Genomic DNA, 15806 nt, shown 5'->3' with positions numbered 1-15806 from the left:
TAGCGAGGCTATATACAGGCTAAAACAGTAGGGAGGCTATATACAGGCTAAAACAGTAGCGAGGCTATATACAGGCTAAAACAGTAGCGAGGCTATATACAGGCTAAAACAGTAGCGAGGCTATATACAGGCTAAAACAGTAGCGAGGCTATATACAGGCTAAAACAGTAGCGAGGCTATATACAGGCTATAACAGTTGCGAGGCTATATACAGGCTAAAACAGTAGCGAGGCTATATACAGGCTAAAACAGTAGCGAGGCTATATACAGGCTATAACAGTAGCGAGGCTATATACAGGCTAAAACAGTAGCGAGGCTATATATAGGCTAAAACGGTAGGGAGGCTATATACAGGCTAAAACAGTAGCGAGGCTATATACAGGCTAAAACAGTAGCGAGGCTATATACAGGCTAAAACAGCAGCGAGGCTATATACAGGCTAAAACAGTAGCGAGGCTATATACAGGCTATAACAGTAGCGAGGCTATATTTACATTTACATTTAAGTCATTTAGCAGACGCTCTTATCCAGAGCGACTTACAAATTGGTGCATTCACCTTATGACATCCAGTGGGACAGTCACTTAACAATAGTGCATCTAAAACTTAGGGGGGGTGGGGTGAGAGGGATTACTTATCCTATCCTAGGTATTCCTTAAAGAGGTGGGGTTTCAGGTGTCTCCGGAAGGTGGTGATTGACTCCGCTGTCCTGGCGTCGTGAGGGAGTTTGTTCCACCATTGGGGGGCCAGGGCAGCGAACAGTTTTGACTGGGCTGAGCGGGAGCTGTACTTCCTCAGTGGTAGGGAGGCGAGCAGGCCAGAGGTGGATGAACGCAGTGCCCTTGTTTGGGTGTAGGGCCTGATCAGAGCCTGGAGGTACTGAGGTGCCGTTCCCCTCACAGCTCCGTAGGCAAGCACCATGGTCTTGTAGCGGATGCGAGCTTCAACTGGAAGCCAGTGGAGAGAACGGAGGAGCGGGGTGACGTGAGAGAACTTGGGAAGGTTGAACACCAGACGGGCTGCGGCGTTCTGGATGAGTTGAAGGGGTTTAATGGCACAGGCAGGGAGCCCAGCCAACAGCGAGTTGCAGTAATCCAGACGGGAGATGACAAGTGCCTGGATTAGGACCTGCGCCGCTTCCTGTGTGAGGCAGGGTCGTACTCTGCGGATGTTGTAGAGCATGAACCTACAGGAACGGGCCACCGCCTTGATGTTGGTTGAGAACGACAGGGTGTTGTCCAGGATCACGCCAAGGTTCTTGGCGCTCTGGGAGGAGGACACAATGGAGTTGTCAACCGTGATGGCGAGATCATGGAACGGGCAGTCCTTCCCCGGGAGGAAGAGCAGCTCCGTCTTGCCGAGGTTCAGCTTGAGGTGGTGATCCGTCATCCACACTGATATGTCTGCCAGACATGCAGAGATGCGATTCGCCACCTGGTCATCAGAAGGGGAAAGGAGAAGATTAATTGTGTTTCGTCTGCATAGCAATGATAAGAGAGACCATGTGAGGTTATGACAGAGCCAAGTGACTTGGTGTATAGCGAGAATAGGAGAGGGCCAAGAACAGAGCCCTGGGGGACACCAGTGGTGAGAGCGCGTGGTGAGGAGACAGATTCTCGCCACGCCACCTGGTAGGAGCGACCTGTCAGGTAGGACGCAATCCAAGCGTGGGCCGCGCCGGAGATGCCCAACTCGGAGAGGGTGGAGAGGAGGATCTGATGGTTCACAGTATCGAAGGCAGCCGATAGATCTAGAAGGATGAGAGCAGAGGAGAGAGAGTTAGCTTTAGCAGTGCGGAGCGCCTCCGTGATACAGAGGAGAGCAGTCTCAGTTGAATGACTAGTCTTGAAACCTGACTGATTTGGATCAAGAAGGTCATTCAGAGAGAGATAGCGGGAGAGCTGGCCAAGGACGGCACGTTCAAGAGTTTTGGAGAGAAAAGAAAGAAGGGATACTGGTCTGTAATTGTTGACATCGGAGGGATCGAGTGTAGGTTTTTTCAGAAGGGGTGCAACTCTCGCTCTCTTGAAGACGGAAGGGACGTAGCCAGCGGTCAGGGATGAGTTGATGAGCGAGGTGAGGTAAGGGAGAAGGTCTCCGGAAATGGTCTGGAGAAGAGAGGAGGGGATAGGGTCAAGCGGGCAGGTTGTTGGGCGGCCGGCCGTCACAAGACGCGAGATTTCATCTGGAGAGAGAGGGGAGAAAGAGGTCAGAGCACAGGGTAGGGCAGTGTGAGCAGAACCAGCGGTGTCGTTTGGCTTAGCAAACGAGGATCGGATGTCGTCGACCTTCTTTTCAAAATGGTTGACGAAGTCATCTGCAGAGAGGGAGGAGGGGGGGGAGGGGGCGGAGGATTCAGGAGGGAGGAGAAGGTGGCAAAGAGCTTCCTAGGGTTAGAGGCAGATGCTTGGAATTTAGCGTGGTAGAAAGTGGCTTTAGCAGCAGAGACAGAGGAGGAAAATGTAGAGAGGAGGGAGTGAAAGGATGCCAAGTCCGCAGGGAGGCGAGTTTTCCTCCATTTCCGCTCGGCTGCCCGGAGCCCTGTTCTGTGAGCTCGCAATGAGTCATCGAGCCACGGAGCGGGAGGGGAGGACCGAGCCGGCCTGGAGGATAGGGGACATAGAGAGTCAAGGGATGCAGAGAGGGAGGAGAGTAGGGTTGAGGAGGCAGAATCAGGAGATAGGTGGGAGAAGGTTTGAGCGGAGGGAAGAGATGATAGGATGGAAGAGGAGAGAGTAGCGGGGGAGAGAGAGCGAAGGTTGGGACGGCGCGATACCATCCGAGTAGGGGCAGTGTGGGAGGTGTTGGATGAGAGCGAGAGGGAAAAGGATACAAGGCAGTGGTCGGAGACTTGGAGGAGTTGCAATGAGGTTAGTGGAAGAACAGCATCTAGTAAAGATGAGGTCGAGCGTATTGCCTGCCTTGTGAGTAGGGGGAAGGTGAGAGGGTGAGGTCAAAAGAGGAGAGGAGTGGAAAGAAGGAGGCAGAGAGGAAAGAGTCAAAGGTAGACGTGGGGAGGTTAAAGTCGCCCAGAACTGTGAGAGGTGAGCCGTCCTCAGGAAAGGAGCTTATCAAGGCATCAAGCTCATTGATGAACTCTCCGAGGGAACCTGGAGGGCGATAAATGATAAGGATGTTAAGCTTGAAAGGGCTAGTAACTGTGACAGCATGGAATTCAAAGGAGGCGATAGACAGATGGGTAAGGGGAGAAAGAGAGAATGACCACTTGGGAGAGATGAGGATCCCGGTGCCACCACCCCGCTGACCAGACGCTCTCGGGGTGTGCGAGAACACGTGGGCGGACGAAGAGAGAGCAGTAGGAGTAGCAGTGTTGTCTGTGGTAATCCATGTTTCCGTCAGTGCCAAGAAGTCGAGGGACTGGAGGGAGGCATAGGCTGAGATGAACTCTGCCTTGTTGACCGCAGATTGGCAGTTCCAGAGGCTACCGGAGACCTGGAACTCCACGTGGGTCGTGCGCGCTGGGACCACCAGAGTAGGGTGGCCGCGGCCACGCGGTGAGGAGCGTTTGTATGGTCTGTGCAGAGAGGAGAGAACAGGGATAAACAGACACATAGTTGACAGGCTACAGAAGAGGCTACGCTAATGCAAAGGAGATTGGAATGACAAGTGGACTACACGTCTCGAATGTTCAGAAAGTTAAGCTACGTAGCAAGAATCATATTGACTAAAATGATACAGTACTGCTGAAGTAGGCCAGCTGGCAGTGGGTGCGTTGTTGACACTACACTAATCAAGTCGTTCCGTTGAGTGTAATAGTTTCTGCAGTGTTGCTATTCGGGGGCTAGCAGGCTAGCTAGCAGTGTTGTTTACGTTACGTTGCGTTAAAAGAACGACAATAGATGGCTAGCGAACCTAGAAAATCGCTCTAGACTACACAATTATCTTTGATACAAAGACGGCTATGTAGCTAGCTAAGTAGCTAGCTACGATCAAATCAAACCGTTGTACTGTAATGAAATGAAGTGAAAATGTGATACTACCTGTGAATGCGACCGGGTAGTTGAGTTCTATACAGAAGACGTTGGCTAGCGTTGGCTAGCTAGCAGAGTCACCTACGTTAAGGACGACAAATAGCTGGCTAGCTAACCTCGGTAATTAAGATAATCACTCTAAGACTACACACTCTAAACCTAAACAACACAATTATCTTGGATACGATGATACGAAGACAGCAAAGACAGCTATGTAGCTAGCTAACACTAAACTAATCAAGTCGTTCAGTTGAGTGTAATAGTTTCTCCAGTGCAGCTAATCAGTGGACGTTAGCTAGCTGGCTAGTGAAGACTACGTTAGGACGGCGAAATACGATAATTACGCAATTATCTTTGATACAAAGACGGCTATGTAGCTAGCTGAGAAGAAATTGCTAAGATAAGACAAATCAAACCGTTGTGATATAATGAAATATAATGAAAAAGTTATACTACCCGTGGGAGCGAAGTGCAGATGCGACCACTCGCTCCAACCGGAACCGGAAGCTTCCTATATACAGGCTATAACAGTAGCAAGGCTATATACAGGCTAAAACTGTAGCGAGGCTATATACAGGCTAAAACAGTAGGGAGGCTATATACAGGCTAAAACAGTAGCGAGGCTATATACAGGCTATAAAAGTAGCGAGGCTACATACAGGCTAAAACAGTAGCGAGGCTACATACAGGCTATAACAGTAGCGAGGCTATATGCAGGCTAAAATAGTAGTGAGGCTATATACAGGCTATAACAGTAGTGAGGCTACATACAGGCTAAAACAGTAGTGAAGCTACATACAGGCTACATACAGGCTATAACAGTAGCGAGGCTATATACAGGCTATAACAGTAGCGAGGCTATATACAGGCTATGACAGTAGTGAGGCTATATACAGACTATAACAGTAGCGAGGCTATATGCAGGCTAAAACAGTAGCGAGGCTATATACAGGCTATAACAGTAGCGAGGCTATATAAAGGCTAAAACAGTAGTGAGGCTATATACAGACTATAACAGTAGCGAGGCTATATGCAGGCTAAAACAGAAGCGAGGCTATATACAGGCTATAACAGTAGTGAGGCTATATACAGGCTAAAACAGTAGCGAGGCTGTATACAGGCTACATACAGGCTATAACAGTAGCGAGGCTATATACAGGCTACATACAGGCTATAACAGTTGCGAGGCTATATACATGCTACATACAGGCTATAACAGTAGCGAGGCTATATACAGGCTATAACAGTAGTGAGGCTACATACAGGCACCGGTTCGTCGGGCTGATTGAGGTAGTATGTACATGTAGATATGGTTAAAGTGACTGTGCATATATGATAAACAGAGGGTAGCAGTAGAGTGAAAAGAGGGGTTTTCATTTCATGTTCTCCTTACATTTGTACATTGCTGATACTAGATAACTGGATAATTGACAGAACTGTGATGAAATAGAAGTAATGGTTTGTGGTTGATGAAGCTGGAAATGGTGATCATGAGGGTGAGATGTAAAGGAGGATGAAGATGTAAAGGAAGATGAGGGTGAGATGTAAAGGAGGATGAAGATGATGGTGAGATGTAAAGGAGGATGAAGATGATGGTGAGATGTAAAGGAGGATGAAGATGAGGGTGAGATGTAAAGGAGGATGAAGATGAGGGTGAGATGTAAAGGAGGATGAAGATGAGGGTGAGATGTAAAGGAGGATGAAGATGATGGTGAGATGTAAAGGAGGATGAAGATGATGGTGAGATGTAAAGGAGGATGAAGATGTAAAGGAAGATGAGGGTGAGATGTAAAGGAGGATGAAGATGATGGTGAGATGTAAAGGAGGATGAAGATGATGGTGAGATGTAAAGGAGGATGAAGATGAGGGTGAGATGTAAAGGAGGATGAAGATGAGGGTGAGATGTAAAGGAGGATGAAGAAGAGGGTGAGATGTAAAGGAGGATGAAGATGAGGGTGAGATGTAAAGGAGGATGAAGATGATGGTGAGATGTAAAGGAGGATGAAGATGAGGGTGAGATGTAAAGGAGGATGAAGATGTAAAGGAAGATGATGGTGAGATGTAAAGGAGGATGAAGATGAGGGTGAGATGTAAAGGAGGATGAAGATGAGGGTGAGATGTAAAGGAGGATGAAGATGTAAAGGAAGATGAGGGTGAGATGATGAAGATGATGGTGAGATGTAAAGGAGGATGAAGATGAGGGTGAGATGTAAAGGAGGATGAAGATGAAGAAGATGAGGGTGAGATGTAAAGGAGGATGAAGATGAGGGTGAGATGTAAAGGAGGATGAAGATGAGGGTGAGATGTAAAGGAGGATGAAGATGTAAAGGAAGATGAGGGTGAGATGTAAAGGAGGATGAAGATGATGGTGAGATGTAAAGGAGGATGAAGATGATGGTGAGATGTAAAGGAGGATGAAGATGAGGGTGAGATGTAAAGGAGGATGAAGATGAGGGTGAGATGTAAAGGAGGATGAAGAAGAGGGTGAGATGTAAAGGAGGATGAAGATGAGGGTGAGATGTAAAGGAGGATGAAGATGATGGTGAGATGTAAAGGAGGATGAAGATGAGGGTGAGATGTAAAGGAGGATGAAGATGTAAAGGAAGATGATGGTGAGATGTAAAGGAGGATGAAGATGAGGGTGAGATGTAAAGGAGGATGAAGATGATGGTGAGATGTAAAGGAGGATGAAGATGTAAAGGAAGATGATGTTGAGATGTAAAGGAGGATGAAGATGAGGGTGAGATGTAAAGGAGGATGAAGATGAGGGTGAGATGTAAAGGAGGATGAAGATGAGGGTGAGATGTAAAGGAGGATGAAGATGAGGGTGAGATGTAAAGGAGGATGAAGATGATGGTGAGATCTAAAGGAGGATGAAGATGGTGGTGAGATGTAAAGGAGGATGAAGATGATGGTGAGATGTAAAGGAGGATGAAGATGAGGGTGAGATGTAAAGGAGGATGAAGATGAGGGTGAGATGTAAAGGAGGATGAAGATGATGGTGAGATCTAAAGGAGGATGAAGATGAGGGTGAGATGTAAAGGAGGATGAAGATGAGGGTGAGATGTAAAGGAGGATGAAGATGAGATGTAAAGGAGGATGAAGATGATGGTGAGATGTAAAGGAGGATGAAGATGAGGGTGAGATGTAAAGGAGGATGAAGATGAGGGTGAGATGTAAAGGAGGATGAAGATGATGGTGAGATGTAAAGGAGGATGAAGATGATGGTGAGATGTAAAGGAGGATGAAGATGTAAAGGAAGATGAGGGTGAGATGTAAAGGAGGATGAAGACGAGGGTAAGATGTAAAGGAGGATGAAGATGATGGTGAGATGTAAAGGAGGATGAAGATGTAAAGGAAGATGATGGTGAGATGTAAAGGAGGATGAAGATGAGGGTGAGATGTAAAGGAGGATGAAGATGTAAAGGAAGATGATGGTGAGATGTAAAGGAGGATGAAGATGAGGGTGAGATGTAAAGGAGGATGAAGATGATGGTGAGATGTAAAGGAGGATGAAGATGATGGTGAGATGTAAAGGAGGATGAAGATGTAAAGGAAGATGAGGGTGAGATGTAAAGGAGGATGAAGATGAGGGTGAGATGTAAAGGAGGATGAAGATGATGGTGAGATGTAAAGGAGGATGAAGATGATGGTGAGATGTAAAGGAGGATGAAGATGAGGGTGAGATGTAAAGGAGGATGAAGATGTAAAGGAAGATGAGGGTGAGATGTAAAGGAGGATGAAGATGATGGTGAGATGTAAAGGAGGATGAAGATGATGGTGAGATGTAAAGGAGGATGAAGATGAGGGTGAGATGTAAAGGAGGATGAAGATGAGGGTGAGATGTAAAGGAGGATGAAGAAGAGGGTGAGATGTAAAGGAGGATGAAGATGAGGGTGAGATGTAAAGGAGGATGAAGATGATGGTGAGATGTAAAGGAGGATGAAGATGAGGGTGAGATGTAAAGGAGGATGAAGATGTAAAGGAAGATGATGTTGAGATGTAAAGGAGGATGAAGATGAGGGTGAGATGTAAAGGAGGATGAAGATGAGGGTGAGATGTAAAGGAGGATGAAGATGAGGGTGAGATGTAAAGGAGGATGAAGATGAGGGTGAGATGTAAAGGAGGATGAAGATGATGGTGAGATCTAAAGGAGGATGAAGATGGTAGTGAGATGTAAAGGAGGATGAAGATGATGGTGAGATGTAAAGGAGGATGAAGATGAGGGTGAGATGTAAAGGAGGATGAAGATGAGGGTGAGATGTAAAGGAGGATGAAGATGATGGTGAGATCTAAAGGAGGATGAAGATGAGGGTGAGATGTAAAGGAGGATGAAGATGAGGGTGAGATGTAAAGGAGGATGAAGATGAGATGTAAAGGAGGATGAAGATGATGGTGAGATGTAAAGGAGGATGAAGATGAGGGTGAGATGTAAAGGAGGATGAAGATGAGGGTGAGATGTAAAGGAGGATGAAGATGATGGTGAGATGTAAAGGAGGATGAAGATGATGGTGAGATGTAAAGGAGGATGAAGATGTAAAGGAAGATGAGGGTGAGATGTAAAGGAGGATGAAGACGAGGGTAAGATGTAAAGGAGGATGAAGATGATGGTGAGATGTAAAGGAGGATGAAGATGTAAAGGAAGATGATGGTGAGATGTAAAGGAGGATGAAGATGAGGGTGAGATGTAAAGGAGGATGAAGATGAGGGTGAGATGTAAAGGAGGATGAAGATGATGGTGAGATGTAAAGGAGGATGAAGATGATGGTGAGATGTAAAGGAGGATGAAGATGTAAAGGAAGATGAGGGTGAGATGTAAAGGAGGATGAAGACGAGGGTAAGATGTAAAGGAGGATGAAGATGATGGTGAGATGTAAAGGAGGATGAAGATGTAAAGGAAGATGATGGTGAGATGTAAAGGAGGATGAAGATGAGGGTGAGATGTAAAGGAGGATGAAGATGTAAAGGAAGATGATGGTGAGATGTAAAGGAGGATGAAGATGAGGGTGAGATGTAAAGGAGGATGAAGATGATGGTGAGATGTAAAGGAGGATGAAGATGATGGTGAGATGTAAAGGAGGATGAAGATGATAATGTAAAGGAAGATGATGGTGAGATGTAAAGGAGGAGAAGATGAAGATGTAAAGGAGGATGAAGATGAGGGTGAGATGTAAAGGAGGATGAAGATGATGGTGAGATGTAAAGGAGTGATGAAGATGAAGATGATGGTGAGATGTAAAGGAGGATGAAGATGAGGGTGAGATGTAAAGGAGGATGAAGATGTAAAGGAAGATGAGGGTGAGATGTAAAGGAGGATGAAGATGATGGTGAGATGTAAAGGAGGATGAAGATGATGGTGAGATGTAAAGGAGGATGAAGATGAGGGTGAGATGTAAAGGAGGATGAAGATGAGGGTGAGATGTAAAGGAGGATGAAGAAGAGGGTGAGATGTAAATGAGGATGAAGATGAGGGTGAGATGTAAAGGAGGATGAAGATGATGGTGAGATGTAAAGGAGGATGAAGATGAGGGTGAGATGTAAAGGAGGATGAAGATGTAAAGGAAGATGATGTTGAGATGTAAAGGAGGATGAAGATGAGGGTGAGATGTAAAGGAGGATGAAGATGAGGGTGAGATGTAAAGGAGGATGAAGATGAGGGTGAGATGTAAAGGAGGATGAAGATGAGGGTGAGATGTAAAGGAGGATGAAGATGATGGTGAGATCTAAAGGAGGATGAAGATGGTAGTGAGATGTAAAGGAGGATGAAGATGATGGTGAGATGTAAAGGAGGATGAAGATGAGGGTGAGATGTAAAGGAGGATGAAGATGAGGGTGAGATGTAAAGGAGGATGAAGATGATGGTGAGATCTAAAGGAGGATGAAGATGAGGGTGAGATGTAAAGGAGGATGAAGATGAGGGTGAGATGTAAAGGAGGATGAAGATGAGATGTAAAGGAGGATGAAGATGATGGTGAGATGTAAAGGAGGATGAAGATGAGGGTGAGATGTAAAGGAGGATGAAGATGAGGGTGAGATGTAAAGGAGGATGAAGATGATGGTGAGATGTAAAGGAGGATGAAGATGATGGTGAGATGTAAAGGAGGATGAAGATGTAAAGGAAGATGAGGGTGAGATGTAAAGGAGGATGAAGACGAGGGTAAGATGTAAAGGAGGATGAAGATGATGGTGAGATGTAAAGGAGGATGAAGATGTAAAGGAAGATGATGGTGAGATGTAAAGGAGGATGAAGATGAGGGTGAGATGTAAAGGAGGATGAAGATGAGGGTGAGATGTAAAGGAGGATGAAGATGATGGTGAGATCTAAAAGAGGATGAAGATGAGGGTGAGATGTAAAGGAGGATGAAGATGAGGGTGAGATATAAAGGAGGATGAAGATGAGGGTGAGATGTAAAGGAGGATGAAGATGGTAGTGAGATGTAAAGGAGGATGAAGATGAGGGTGAGATGTAAAGGAGGATGAAGATGATGGTGAGATGTAAAGGAGGATGAAGATGATGGTGAGATCTAAAGGAGGATGAAGATGGTGGTGAGATGTAAAGGAGGATGAAGATGATGGTGAGATCTAAAGGAGGATGAAGATGAGGGTGAGATGTAAAGGAGGATGAAGATGAGGGTGAGATGTAAAGGAGGATGAAGATGAGATGTAAAGGAGGATGAAGATGATGGTGAGATGTAAAGGAGGATGAAGATGAGGGTGAGATGTAAAGGAGGATGAAGATGAGGGTGAGATGTAAAGGAGGATGAAGATGAGGGTGAGATGTAAAGGAGGATGAAGATGAGGGTGAGATGTAAAGGAGGATGAAGATGAGGGTGAGATGTAAAGGAGGATGAAGATGATGGTGAGATCTAAAGGAGGATGAAGATGAGGGTGAGATGTAAAGGAGGATGAAGATGAGGGTGAGATGTAAAGGAGGATGAAGATGAGGGTGAGATGTAAAGGAGGATGAAGATGATGGTGAGATCTAAAGAGGATGAAGATGGTGGTGAGATGTAAAGGAGGATGAAGATGATGGTGAGATGTAAAGGAGGATGAAGATGATGGTGAGATGTAAAGGAGGATGAAGATGAGGGTGAGATGTAAAGGAGGATGAAGATGATGGTGAGATGTAAAGGAGGATGAAGATGTAAAGGAAGATGAGGGTGAGATGTAAAGGAGGATGAAGACGAGGGTGAGATGTAAAGGACGATGAAGATGATGGTGAGATGTAAAGGAGGATGAAGATGAGGGTGAGATGTAAAGGAGGATGAAGATGAGGGTGAGATGTAAAGGAGGATGAAGATGATGGTGAGATGTAAAGGAGGATGAAGATGGTGGTTACTTCTGCTATCTGTCTCACCACGGATCCATCCTGGTTACAGACACTTTCCTCAAGAGAGAGCACCATCCTAAGCTATGGTACATCTGTAATGTTCATATTCAAGCGTTATTTGCACAAGGAAGTGTAGGTGAATATTCATGACTAGTGTTGATTTCCAGCAACCTGTACTGTTCTCTTTGAAGTAGAAAGAATAATCAATAAAAGTTTAAATATTATACATGTGTAAACTGAATGAAGGTTAAACCCATGTGGGTCCAAGCTAGATCAACATCAAATTGACCATTGGACATGTAAAAATCAGAACGTAAGCAGAATCTGTGTTGATGAGGCAAGACAAACCAACAAGACATGTTTGGTCTGGGCCACATCTGATCTTGTGAAGGCTACTGTACACGCACATGGGTTAATCATACATAGACAACAATGGTCTAAACTTCAGAAGATCTTTGGACAGGAAAATTAGCTAATCAGTAGGCACCAGTGGGAGTATGCATGTCATGCTACCAATAGAATCTATGCCCCAATGTCTGAGCCAATAAGAGAATGGAAACTAAGTAAGACAACATGATTCGTAAAGTGGGGTGATGACGTTATGGAAGGGTAAAACTGTATAAAAGCCAAGCAGTAAGAATGAGGAGGCTGTTTTTTTCCACAGAAAGGCTCCACTTCTGTTACTTTTGTAATAAAGTCTAATTGAATTTACAAGCTCCGGTGTCAAAGAAGAATTTGATTTAATATTTTCTACAACAGAAGTAGCTTTTTATACAAATCCTCCATTCCAAGGAAAACCTCCATAGATAAAGAAATATTTGACTTTATAGTAGGTTCATTCTCATCCAATGTTCTCGCATTGTTTAACATTAACACCCTTATCATACTTACACACCATTGTAAATATTGGTACAAGCCTTAGTACTATGACACATGGACATAGGTCCAGATAAACCGTTTTTTGAAGGAAATAAAATACAGACAACTAAATCAAATCAAATGTATTTGTCACATACACATGGTTAGCAGATGTTAATGCGAGATTAGCAAAAAGCTTGTGCTTCTAGTTCCGACAATGAAGTAAAATCAACAAGTAATCTAACCTAACAATTCCAAAACTACTATCTTATACACACAAGTGTAAAGGGATAAAGAATATGTACATAAAGATATATGAATGAGTGATGGTACAAAACGGCATAGGCAGATACAGTAGATGGTATCGAGTACAGTATATACATATGAGATGAGTAATGTAGGGTATGTAAATAAAGTGGCATAGTTTAAAGGGGCTAGTGATACATGTATTACATAAAGATGCAGTAGATGATATAGAATACAATATATATGTATACATATGAGCTAAATAATGTAGGTTATGTAAACATTATATTAAGTAGCATTGTTTAAAGTGGCCAGTGATATATTTTCCATCAATTTCCATCAATTCCCATTATTAAAGTGGCTGGAGTTGAGTCAGTGTGTTGGCAGCAGCCACTCAATGTTAGTGGTGGCTGTTTAACAGTATGATGGCCTTGAGATAGAAGCTGTTTTTCAGTCTCTCGGTCCCTGCTTTGATGCACCTGTACTGACCTTGCCTTCTGGATGATAGCGGGGTGAACAGGCAGTAGCTCGGGTGGTTGTTGTCCTTGATGATCTTTATGGCCTTCCTGTGACATCGGGTGGTGTAGGTGTCCTGGAGGGCAGGTAGTTTGCCTCCGGTGATGCGTTGTGCAGTCCTCACTACCCTCTGGAGAGCCTTACGGTTGTGGGCGGAGCAGTTGCCGTACCAGGCGGTGATACAGCCCGACAGGATGCTCTCGATTGTGCATCTGTAGAAGTTTGTGAGTGCTTTTGGTGACAAGCCAAATTTCTTCAGCCTCCTGAGGTTGAAGAGGCGCTGCTGCGCCTTCTTCACGACGCTGAGTGTGTGGGTGGACCAATTCAGTTTGTCCGTGATGTGTACGCCGAGGAACTTAAAACTTACTACCCTCTCCACTACTGTCCCATCGATGTGGAACGGGGGGTGCTTCCTCTGCTGTTTCCTGAAGTCCACAATCATCTCCTTTGTTTTGTTGACGTTGAGTGTGAGGTTATTTTCCTGACACCACACTCCGAGGGCCCTCACCTCCTCCCTGTAGGCCGTTTCGTCATTGTTGGTAATCAAGCCTACCACTGTAGTGTCGTCCGCAAACTTGATGATTGAGTTAGAGGTGTGCATGGCCACGCAGCCGTGGGTGAACAGGGAGTACAGGAGAGGGCTCAGAACGCACCCTTGTGGGGCCCCAGTGTTGAGGATCAGCGGGGTGGAGATGTTGTTACCTACCCTCACCACCTGTAGGCGGTCCAGTACCCAATTGCACAGGGTGGGGTCGAGACCCAGGGTCTGGAGCTTGATGACGAGTTTGGAGGGTACTATGGTGTTAAATGCTGAGCTGTAGTCGATGAACAGCATTCTCACATAGGTATTCCTCTTGTCCAGATGGGTTAGGGCAGTGTGCAGTGTGGTTGCGATTGTGTCGTCTGTGGACCTATTTGGGCGGTAAGCAAATTGGAGTGGGTCTAGGGTGTCAGGTAGGGTGGAGGTGATATGGTCCTTGACTAGTCTCTCAAAGCACTTCATGATAAAGAAAGTGAGTGCTACGGGGCGGGGCGGTAGTCGTTTAGCTCAGTTACCTTAGCTTTCTTGGGAACAGGGACAATGGTGGCCCTCTTGAAGCATGTGGGAACAGCAGACTGGGATAAGGATTGATTGAATATGTCCGTAAACACACCAGCCAAATGGTCTGCGCATGCTCTGAGGGCGCGGCTGGGGATGCCATCTGGGCCTGGAGCCTTGCGAGGGTTAACGCGTTTAAATGTTTTACTCACGTCGGCTGCAGTGAAGGAGAGTCCGCAGGTTTGGTTGCGGGCCGTGTCAGTGGCACTGTATTGTCCTCAAAGCGGGTAAAAAAGCTATTTAGTCTGTCTGGGATCAAGACATCCTGGTCCACGACGGGGCTGGTTTTCTTTTTGTAATCCGTGATTGACTGTAGACGTCTGTAGACGTCTGTAGAGTCGTTGAATTGCGACTCTACTTTGTCTCTATACTGACGCTTAGCTTGTTTGATTGCTTTACGGAGGGAATAGCTACACTGTCTGTATTCGGTCATGTTTCCGGTCGCCTTACCCTGGTTAAAAGCAGTGGTTCACTTTCATTTTCACGCGAATGCTGCCATCAATCCACGGTTTCTGGTTTGGGAATGTTTTAATCGTTGCTATGGGTACGACATCGTCAATGCACTTTTTAATGAACTCGCTCACCGAATCAGCATATTCATCAATGTTGTTGTTGGAAGCAACGCGTAACATATCCCAATCCACATGATCGAAGCAGTCTTGAAGCGTGGAATCAGATTGGTCGGACCAGCGTTGAACAGACCTGAGCGCGGGAGCTTCTTGTTTTAGCTTCTGTCTGTAGGCAGGGAGCAACAAAATGGAGTCGTGGTCAGCTTTTCCGAAAGGAGGGCCGGGGAGGGCCTTATATGCGTCGCGGAAGTTAGTATAGCAATGATCCAGGGTTTTACCAGCCCTGGTTGCACAATCGATATGCTGATACAATTTAGGGAGTCTTGTTTTCAGATTAGCCTTGTTAAAATCCCCAGCTAAAATGAATGCAGCCTCAGGATATGTGGTTTCCAGTTTGCATAGAGTCAAATAAAATTTGTTCAGGGCCATCGATGTGTCTGCTTGGGGGGGAATATATGCGGCTGTGATTATAATCAAAGAGAATTCTCTTGGTAGACATTCGATTGTGAGGAATTCTAAGTCAGGTGAACAGAAGGACTTGAGTTCCTGTATGTTGTTATGATCACACCACATCTCGTTAATCATAAGGCATACACCCCCGCCCCTCTTCTTATCAGAAAGATGCTTGTTTCTATCGGCGCGATGCATGAAGAAACCAGCTGGCTGCACCGACTCCGTTAGCGTGTCTCGAGTGAGCCATGTTTCCGTGAAGCAAAGAACTTTACAGTATCTGGAATGCTACCCTTTCTCGGATTTCATCAACCTTGTTGTCAAGAGACTGGACATTGGCGAGTAGTATGCTAGGGAGTGGTGCACGATGTGCCCGTCTCCGGAGCATGACCAGAAGACCGCTTCGTTTTCCTCTTTTACGACGTCGTTGTTTTGGGTTGCCGGCTGAGATCCGACCTGTTGTCCTGGGTGGAAGGTAGAACACAGGATCCGCTTCACGAAAGTCATATTCCTGGTCGTAAATGATGGTGAGTTGACGTTGCTCTTATATTCAGTAGTTCCTCCCGACTGTATGTAATGAAACCTAAGATTACCTGGGGTACCAATGTAAGAAATAACACGTAAAAAATACTGCATAGTTTCCTAGGAACGCGAAGCGAGGCGGCCATCTCTGTCAGTGCCGGAAGATCTAAAAAGCTGGCTGATATCAGACCAAGTGGCACAACGGGAGCAGAGTGAGAGGGGTC

Source organism: Oncorhynchus gorbuscha, linkage group LG10 (genome assembly GCF_021184085.1).
Source record: "Oncorhynchus gorbuscha isolate QuinsamMale2020 ecotype Even-year linkage group LG10, OgorEven_v1.0, whole genome shotgun sequence".
NCBI lineage: Eukaryota > Metazoa > Chordata > Actinopteri > Salmoniformes > Salmonidae > Oncorhynchus > Oncorhynchus gorbuscha.
Note: the sequence above shows the minus strand (reverse complement) of the source record.